Source organism: Lolium rigidum, chromosome 2, assembly GCF_022539505.1.
Source record: "Lolium rigidum isolate FL_2022 chromosome 2, APGP_CSIRO_Lrig_0.1, whole genome shotgun sequence".
Lineage (NCBI taxonomy): Eukaryota > Viridiplantae > Streptophyta > Magnoliopsida > Poales > Poaceae > Lolium > Lolium rigidum.
The window spans coordinates 133,319,346-133,329,448 of record NC_061509.1 but is presented as its reverse complement, the minus strand read 5'-3'; positions in this window follow the sequence as shown (position 1 = coordinate 133,329,448).

The following is a 10,103-nucleotide window of genomic DNA, read 5'->3' as shown; positions in this document are numbered from 1 at the left end:
TAGTGTTTAATAGAAAATGGAGCACAATTTAGAAAATGTTGCTAAGCTATGCTGTTATTTGCCCCTACAGCCAGTAGAAAATGGAGCACAATCATAGTGTTCAATAGAAAATGGAACCAGTAGCACAATCGTAGTGTTCAATAGAAAATGGAACCAGTAGCTATGCTACTGCCTACTATTTGAATGAACAAGCTAATGATGAAATGCTACTGCCTAGTTGATTTAGGATTTAAAAAAATTATTTGTTCAAATTTCTGAATTCTATGCTACTGCCTACTATTTGAATGAACAAGCTAATAATGTTTCTAAGTTGGTAGTAGGTTTAGTATGCAATGGTTAAAATTCAGTACCCAATAATGTGGTTAACAATGGTTAATATGCAATGGCTAACAATGATCAAGAATTCACTACTACAAAAACCCTTATTAGTGACAGGCACATTTTGCTCATTAGTGACAGGCAATATGTCTGTCACTAGTGTGCAGTCACTGGTACTGCCTGTCACTAGTGATGGGAAGAATGCATGTCACTGGTAGGTGAACTAGTGACAGGCTGAAAAAATGCATGTCACTGGTACAATGAAAGGGCGCAGCCATGTTGGGTTTTCTAGTGACTAGTCCATTATCCTGCCTGTCACTAGCATGAATTTTAATATTAAAAAAATTACATTTTCGACGCATATGCAGTAACAAGTAGGTACACGGTACAATATAGCATTTCATAGGTGTAATCTCATATTAAATGCAAGAAAAGCACATTACAAAGTGTATTATATCAGTTACACAAATTTTAAAACTAGACGGAAAGAACTCTACGCCAGCTACAGACGAACTAAAAGAAACCAAACACCAGTCACTTCCACATCTTCTACTCTACGAACCAAAAGACACCAACATCCCAGCTTTTCGACATCTTCTACAGACTATATCACCTCCAAGTTGAGCATCATCTGTCCCAGCCTTGCATTCCTAGATAACAAAAAATGAGAGCACTCATATTTGAAATCAATATTTCTCAAAGGCAAGAAAAAACATATAAACCAGTAGTGTATCATCGTACTTGCAAACAGATCACCAACAGTAAAACCAGAAAACCCGCAGCAAACAAAATATTAGCTGCAAGTAGCAGTAGTACTCAAAACCAATGCAGCTGATGCTCACCCCACTTGAGTGCAATATATTTATGTACATTGCACGGGTTGAACCAAAGCACACTATATCAAAGAGCAGGCAAAACAAAATTAGCAACTGTCAACATATTACTCTATAAATTTACATTAGAAGTATTTACTACAGCTTGCATTTAAGCACCCTTTTTCATTTTAATTAGTAGTTGTGAAGAAAGTGAATTTATGCACCTTTTTATTTTACTTTTTTTTTTGTTTCTAGTTCAGAGAAATAGATATTGGATTCATTGACATCACAACATGGAAATTTGGCAATAAAGACAGAAAATTTCATAGTACGCTTCTGTTCCAGATCACACAATAAATCATCTGGGTTGTTTTATATGTGGAACATGGATGTATTTCTGCTTGAATTTTCAGCCAGAAAAACTGTAGCTAACTAACTCAGTGTTATGACTTATTAAGCATGATACATGCTACATGTTATGATTATCAAAAAAGTGAACACACCCCTTGTTAGCATCGGCCAATGCCACATAGTTTGATGTCATTTGTGTCATCAGACCTTCCCCCATTCTGGCAACATCTAAATTAACCCGCGGGAACAAGAAAAAGCATTGCTAGTCTTGAATTCTTCTATAGTGCAAATAGTAATGCCCCATACCTTTCCGGTGAGCATGCATGGTTACATTGCTAGTCTTGAATTCTTCTATAGCGCAAATAGTAATGCCCCATACCTTTCCGGTGAGCATGCATGGTTACATTACAGACTATCGAGCTCTACTAGCTGCATAAGGCTGGCCACCTACCTTGTCTTCACGAGACATGGAGAAGGATCCCATGTCTTGATGGACGTGACAAATACAGAGAAGTATTATGAAAGCTTTCTAGCACTGTGTGTTCTACAACATGTGCAAACTAACTGTAAAGTGCTGCAATGCTAAGTGCGAGCGGCAACTTCTAGCATGTCAGGTCAGGGACGTGTTTGGTTTGTAGTTTTGTAATGTAACTACATAGCAGTCCTAACATGTTCCATTAAATCGTGTTTGTTTGTGTTGCTAAGATAACACGGTATCGGTTACCAGCCTAGCACAAATTTGATTCCGCCGAGGATCCCGCGTAAGCAGATAAAGATACTGGAAAAGCACCTTGGCATTTTTGGTTCGGTCTTTCCGTAGCAACCTGTCCGCTCTCCTTGCCCTCCCCAGTCATCCGCTGTAGTCGCCGTCGTGGCTACCTTCTGCTATCGCGCTGCCACCATCTGTCATGACCACGTCCGCCGCTGCAGCCGTCTGTTGCTGTCACGCCACCGCCTATTGTCGCCGCCGCCCGCTGCCGCTGTCGTGACTGCCTGCTGGTGTCGCACCACCGCTGTCCCCGCCACTACCTAAGAAACCTTTTCTGCAGAGAAACAACTTGGTGGTCACATATGCTACATATACCCTTGTTTGTTTTATATAACTAGGTTTAACTTTAAATATCGAATGTTTGATAATGTCATCTCCTCTATTTTATTCTTGCTGAGTATACCCCATAATCATAATTATATTTACTGATATGTGCAGATTATAATGAAGAGCAAGAGATGAACAAAGGGCTTGGGGTGTGACAGTTACCAGTGGATTCCCCCTTTGCTCAAACAGCTAATACTTCCATTTTGAGTATGCTGAAATGCAGAGTTCTATAGGTGTCTAGAATTGTTGCACAGTGGCACAGTGCAAATAATAATGCCCCGTACATCATCCGATGATAATGCATGCTTGATCAATTGGGTTGCAGACGCCTTTGTGCATGAATCATGAACCTCCGGCGAGTCATCATCGCCATAGAAAACCCAGGTTCCGAGGCGACCTCTGTGTTGAGGCGCTTGCTGCATCAAGTTTGATTTAAGTTAGTTTACAAGTGGTCAATAATTCAGCTTCCCATATTCCGAAAAAATCACTGCTAATATTAATACAATACATGAATACTACCAAAATATAAAAGTGGTGAGAGCAAATTGCTGCTATGAAGTAGCTGCTGCCAGTACTCAGCCCTTCCGTGTCTGAGGTGAGTCTGTTCAGTAGAAGTAAACAATCACTATTAAGAGTGTTAGCACGCTGGCTGATTCTTACTCTGCTAGAAATTATAAACATGTTGATCATTTCAAACAGAGATGACTTTTCTTCGATTCAGTTTGGCTATTACACAAACATGTATTATGTATAAGACCTCATATATCGTATAACATTACCCAATATAATTATAATTAATAATTCCATATGGATTGGTTAATTTCTTATTCTTTTAAAATGTGTGTTATCAACAGTAGAAGAGAGACGTATCATTTTTCATATTTTTTAAGAACTCATGCTAATGTTCGAACTAATTATACAAATTCAACTAAAAGTATACACAGTCCTCCCAGAGAAGGAAATACTAAACATGCAGTAACTTTTATAACATCGTGCTTTGGTTAAATTATTGGTTTCATACAAGCTGCCAACATGTAAACGGTAGGTATGTACTGATTGAGAAGATTAACTACCTACACTAATAAAGAGCTTCTTTAATCTTTCCTACAAGCTCCATCACAATGCCAGTGGGAACCGTGGAGTAGCTCTATCGCTGCAGGTAGAAGAAATGCAAGGGTCTCCCATGTGCCCATCTTGGAACCACCAATCAAATCCCTTAACTGCAATACTGCATTCCGTTCGGTACATATTAATACCAAAGAAACTTCGCTTATTGACTTGGAACTTCAGAAAACGATGCAAACAATGACAGATCTGAAGTAGTAATACCTCAAAAACTAAGGCACAGAAAGAGATCAGATAACCTATAGATGGAGTTCGTGCCTGATCCATGCATTAAGGATTGAGTTGGGGCCAGCGTCGGGGATGCAGATGGTGTCTGCTTCATTCCCGGCGCACCGGGCGATGGAATTGCTGCTGACGGCACCAGACGATTGAGCTACTGTCGGCGTCCGGCCGGCGGCGGCGCCGGGTGCTAGAATTTGTGCAGCGCCAGGCGATGAAGTAGTGCGACCTCGGATATCTGTGTCAGGTCTGCGGCGGCGTTAGAGAGGCTGGCGGCCGGCACCGTGTTGGAGGGGCGGCGGCGTTGGACGACCAGGGCGGCGACGGTTGGGGATTTGGAGGAGCAAGAGCGGCGGCTCGATCTAATGATCCATGATTTTTTCCCACTAACCCATGATTTTCTTTGACTATGTCCTAGTCTGATAGCCCAGCTGTGGAGGTGCGCAGATTTTTTTTTTTGAGCTATGGAGGTGCGCAGATAAGCCGGCTGGATATGAGGCACGTGCGTGGGCCGGCCTAGGAAAAATGGCGAGCGTGAAAAGGCCGAACAATGACACGCAATTATAAAAGCCTGTCACTAACATATTTCCTGATCCGGACGGTCTCTTTAAAAGTATACCGGTGACAGCCTTTTTCCTGAGCCAGTCGCTACTATTCTGTATTAGTGACAGGCACGCATAGGCCTGTCACTAGAATATTTACTAGTGACACGCATAATTTTGCCTGTCACTAAATACCTGGCGGTTATAAGCTTTTCTGCAGTAGTGATTACTAACAGTGGCTAACAATGCAATGGTTAAAATGCACTAGCAAGAACCCCTCTTGCAAACAAACTGAGGCATATAAAACAAGAATGCCTCTGCCTTGCTCATGTCCCCTGCCATTTAAATCAATTGTTTTCTAGCTACATCATGCCCAAAATTGAAGAATATTTGAAAGAACCTACAACTGACAGATTATGAAGAATATCCCTGAACCAAAAATGGACAGTCTCTCCTGACCCATTTTGGAGAATATTCCCAATGGCTTGGCTCTGACCCATTTTGGAGAATATTCCTTCTTGTGGATTGACATCACAATTCAAAAAAAAGAAACTGATGGCATTGTCCTGGAGTGCACAACTATTCAGCTTGTGTTCTACTCTCTGTGCTCTCCATCCTATATAAATGCCTAGTGTAGTAAACCAGAAAATCACACCAAACATGGACAACCTCTCCTGGAGTGCAAAGAGAAGGAGCACTGGCTCCAGTGGTGCCTCTGGCTCCAGGGATGCCTCTCTTTCCAAGACTTTTTCTATGGGTAGGGCTGACAAGGAGTTGCTAGTGTATCATAGGAGAAGTGCGCAAGAGAGGGAAGAAGCTGCTGCCAGGCGCATGGAGAGGGAAGAAGCGGCCGCAGCTGGCTTGAACCAGCTAGGTGTGTTCTCATACACACAGGTTCTCCCAGTTCAAAAGTCCATACCTAAACCTATTCCCAAAATGATAAATTATAAGTATCAGTTGAGGGAAGGAGGACCGACAGAGGTGCTGCCCTACTATGTAGAACCAAATCTTGAAGAAAAGGTTAAAGCTGGAGTTATCTTGTGTTGGATGAGGAAGGGCATGAAAAAAATCAAAGATTTGGTATCCTAGTTTGTTGTAGTCTGTTGTAGTTTGAGACATCTAGTTTTAGTGTGTCCTAGTTTGTCTGAATAATTATGTAATGTAAGGGTTGATGTAATGCTTCCATGCAATGATGATTAAAAGGGTTTATATAATGCTTCTATGCAGATGCTAGGAAATAATATATGTAATGTAAGGTTAAATGATGCCCATGCTCTGTAAGGTTTATATAATGCTTCTATGCAGATGCTAGGAAATAATATATGTAATGTAAGGTTAAATGATGCCCATGCTCACATGTTGGCAGTAGCTACTGGTTGGTTTGCTCTATAAGCTTATATGCTACTACCTACCATGAATCCACTAGCAAGAAACCCTCTACCTATCAATGCACTAGCAGGATGAAAATGAAATTTTTAAATGCCTCTGCCTATCAATGCACTAGCAAGAACCATTATGTCCAAACTCATATTTGGGTTACATTATGATTATTTGATCAATAAAGCACACGTTTCCCTCAAAAAAAGGGATGATTTTGTTTGATGGCAAGACATTCATGTCTGATTGCATTTGTAAATTAGATAGATGTGGCATTTAGCTTAAAAAATTCAAAACATTGGTTAGCATTAAGTTATAGCAAGTTATATTACTGTTAAATGAATTGTTTACTGTTAAATGAATGTACTTTTGATGCTTTTGTTAGCACTGAGTTACTGTTAAATGAATTTTTTACTGTAAAGAAGCAAAAATTCAAAACATTGGTTACTGTTAAATGAATTGTTTACTGTTAAATGAATTTACTTTTGATGCTTTTGTTAGCATTGAGTTATAGCAAGTTATGCATTGTATTACTGTTGGTGAGCCACTAGGAACTATGTCTAGCAAGGGGTTTTCTGGTTTTACTGTTGGTGAGCCACTAGCACATGAGTTGCATTGTAGTGTCCAGGAACTATATATGTCCAGCAATATATGTCCAGGTTTTCTGGTTTGTAGTATTAACTGATATGGTGGATATATGGTGGATATGGTGCAACTTTGTATGGTGGATATATGGTGGATATGGTGGATATATGGTGTATATGGTGGATATGTTTGCAGGGATTTCATTGAGTTGCCCATTTTTCCCGAAGCGTTGATTCACTTCCGTTTCGGTTTAGAAATGGGCACTCCTACGTGGAAAAATTAGCGAAGGTCATGCCGAAATTTTGAATTTTTTGGTTGACTTTTGTACTAACTTTTTTCCTCTTTTTAATGAAGTGCAAATAAACATGTCGGGCAACACTTCTACGCCCAGGAGCCAGGACGAAGATGCCAGACATGCCAATAAGGACTTATGGGAGGACTACGATGGAGACCGCCGGAAGGCCGCCGCCGAGTCGACCGGCGATGAGGAAGAGGGTCGGGATGCCGCCGCCGAGGGAGAGGGCCGGGGGGCCGCCGCCGATACCGGTGATGAGGGAGAGGGCCTGGGCCCGCCACCAACACCGGCGACGAGGACGAGGCCTGGGATGACGCTGCCGAGACCGGTGAAGAGACCAGTGAAGAGACTGCGGCCGACCGCACAGAAGGTGATAGTGGCGGCAACCCTGAGGAGGCTAAGAAGAAGAGGATGGCGAGGAGGCCAAGGAGGTATCGGAGGCCGCAAGTTCTCGCCAACGTCACCGATGCTTTCATGTTAGTCTCCGAAAGTGGCCTACCCTTGAGCCTTCGTGGGTTGCAAAAGGGTACAACATGCAACTAGGGTACATCGTCCGTGAAACCATGCCGATCAACACTAAGGACATCAGAAGCGAGGCCAACGTGGCTTTGGTCAAAACCATCCTCCAGAAGCTTCACCAACGATACACGTTCCCGGAGCCGTTCAATAAAAAGGTGGACTCTTTAGCTCTCACAAACATGAGCACTGTCTTGAGCAGCAGGAAAAACCGGCTGAAGAAAAAGATCGAGGACGGTGAAAGCTGGGAGAAGATAAGTAGCAAAGACCCGTCGCTCTCCATAGCAGACTTTGATGCATTCAAGTTGTACTTAGAGAGTGAAAATGTTAAAAAATGGACCGCCTGGGGGAAGAAAATGCAGCAATTGAACCTAGGGGCCCACCATTGCGTAAGCGGCGGTAACCGAAGAAAATGGCCCATTTGGGACAAGGAGGATGCCGAGATGGTACGTCTGGGGAAAGAAAACCCCTGGATAAAAATCACGGATATACAGGCTAGGAACTATGTCCGGTCCCGCTACGACTTAGACTGGAAGACAGGGGAATTTATTACGGATTACAAAGACGTGAAGGACTTCGAGAAGCACCTGGTAAGGATAGTCTATATTATTGCGCTGATCTTATTAGGCAATGAAGCCAAATGTGCTAACCTTAAGTTCCTTTGTCTGAAGGAGGATGAGTTGAAGGCTAGTTCTACGGCTGGCCCGTCGTCTCAGGGGTCGACGGAACCATGGGACACGCCTTTCAATAGGGCGACAAACAAATACAAGAACAGGGACCTGGACAAGCCACCGACGTTGGCTAGCCGTGTGTCCGGTTTTGGCACAAGTATGAAGCTATCCGAGTACTACGGATCAGATGCCAAGACGAGAAAGCAGGAGAGGAGGTCGTCGGCTAAGGATAAATCCGAGGTTCAGGAGCTGAAGAAGAAGGTGGAGTCACTAGAGAAGCTGGTGGCCGAAAAGCCTGCGGAGAACACCGATCCGATGAACAAGTTATTGGACGAGAAGATCCAGCAGATCATCCCCCCCTGGGTTGATGGAGGGGTTAGCTGCTTGGAATGCGGCAGGTCAAGTGGGGCTGATACATGTACCCAGCATCAGCGGCAGCAACTCAAGCTTCCAAGTGTCTCCGGAACTGGTGACCCCGACGCCGCTGGTCGCATCGAAGCCGCCGCTCCAGCTGGTCGCATCGATGCCCCCAACCGCGGAAGCTGATGGGGAGGCGGTGCTTGATAATGCACCCGACACCGACTCCCTTGTATCGACATTAGCCGAGATCGACGCCATCAAGAAGGTAAACATGCCCCGGCCTGACTCAGGACGAACCTTTCATACTCCTGCATACGGTGGAGCTTGGAGGCAAGTTGATGGAAGTTGCTAGCGGCCTTGTCATGGCCACCCGCAATATGCACCACGGTAGAATTGCGAAGACCGGGTGAAGGTCAAGTTGGCACTGGTAGTGTCAGAGTACCTCTACATCATCCACCCTATCAACCTCCGGGCGCAGACGAGGACGACATTTTGGTCCTTGGGAATTGCACCTCATGGCTTATGACATGGCCGAAGAACCAGATTCGTCTGGGGGGTCTTCCGAGTGCTAGGCGCAGCACCGACGCCACCTCCCCTATCATCCGGCCCAAGATCGCCCGCGCCGCCGCCACCCTTAAGGAAACGGCGGTCGCCGCCCCCACTACCCTGAAGGAAACGGCGGTCGCCGCCGCCACCCGGAAGGAACCAGCGACCGTCGCTGCCACCTGGAAGGAACCGGCGATCGCCGCCACCAACAGCTATTGGGAACACTACCGCAACGACCGTCAACCAGATGCAAGGTACGCCAAGCGGCAGCATCGCAACCGCCACCACCTAAGGTCCAGGACATGGCGCCACTTGATGGCAACAATGGAGATGATGACGATGTCATCGATGCCTACATCAACACTGGCGCCTGCAGCCAAGATATATACATGCCTCCTATGGATGAAGAAGCCTTCCGCACTCACGGCGATCAACTTGGTCGTCCCACTACAGTCACGTAGCGCCTGACCTTCACGGGTTTTTCTCTGCAAGACACTCCTCCGGAGGCTGGCAATCCAGCTCAAGTCAAGCCGGCTACCATTTTCAGCCCTAACACGCTGCATAAGACGATCATCGGGGAGCCACCCAAATCAACCCCACCAGTACCACCTAGGGCTGGACATAAAGCTCGAAGCTCGACGAGTTTAATAAACACTCGTTTGCTCGACTCGTTCAAGCTCGGCTCGTTTTCTTAACGAGCCGAGCCGAGCAACAAATTTTGCTCGTTAAGATTAACGAGCTAAACAATCAAGCCGACGATGTTCGTGAGCTACTCGTTAAAATCGGTAACAACCAAGTGATCGGCAGTACATTGTTGTGTCCTTACGCTCCTGGCCCATCTGAGGTGAAGCAACAAGGCAATAACCAAGCCCGTCAATAGAGACCAAATAAGCGACCAAACAATCTAGTGCATATGCATATCAGCTCGTACAATGTACTGATGTGAATGCATGCATCATGTGTCTCTGTACTAGATTGTGTCGTTGCTTAATCCTAACGCTTGGTAGCTAGCTAGCTAGCTTAGCTGCGCATGTCTATTTTATCTCTTGATCTAAATACTGATGTAGTATAAAAATATGCTTAACTGCATGTGTATATCATTTCTTAATGATTCTTAATGAGCTGCTCGTGAGCGCTCGCTAGCACATAACGAGCCGAGCCGAACAATGATTTTAGCTCGTTATTCTTAATGAGCTTAACGATTTGAGCCTTAACGATCACGAGCCTTAACGAGCCGAGTCTTAACGATCCGAGCTGCTCGTTAGTCCACCCCTAGTACCACCCCAA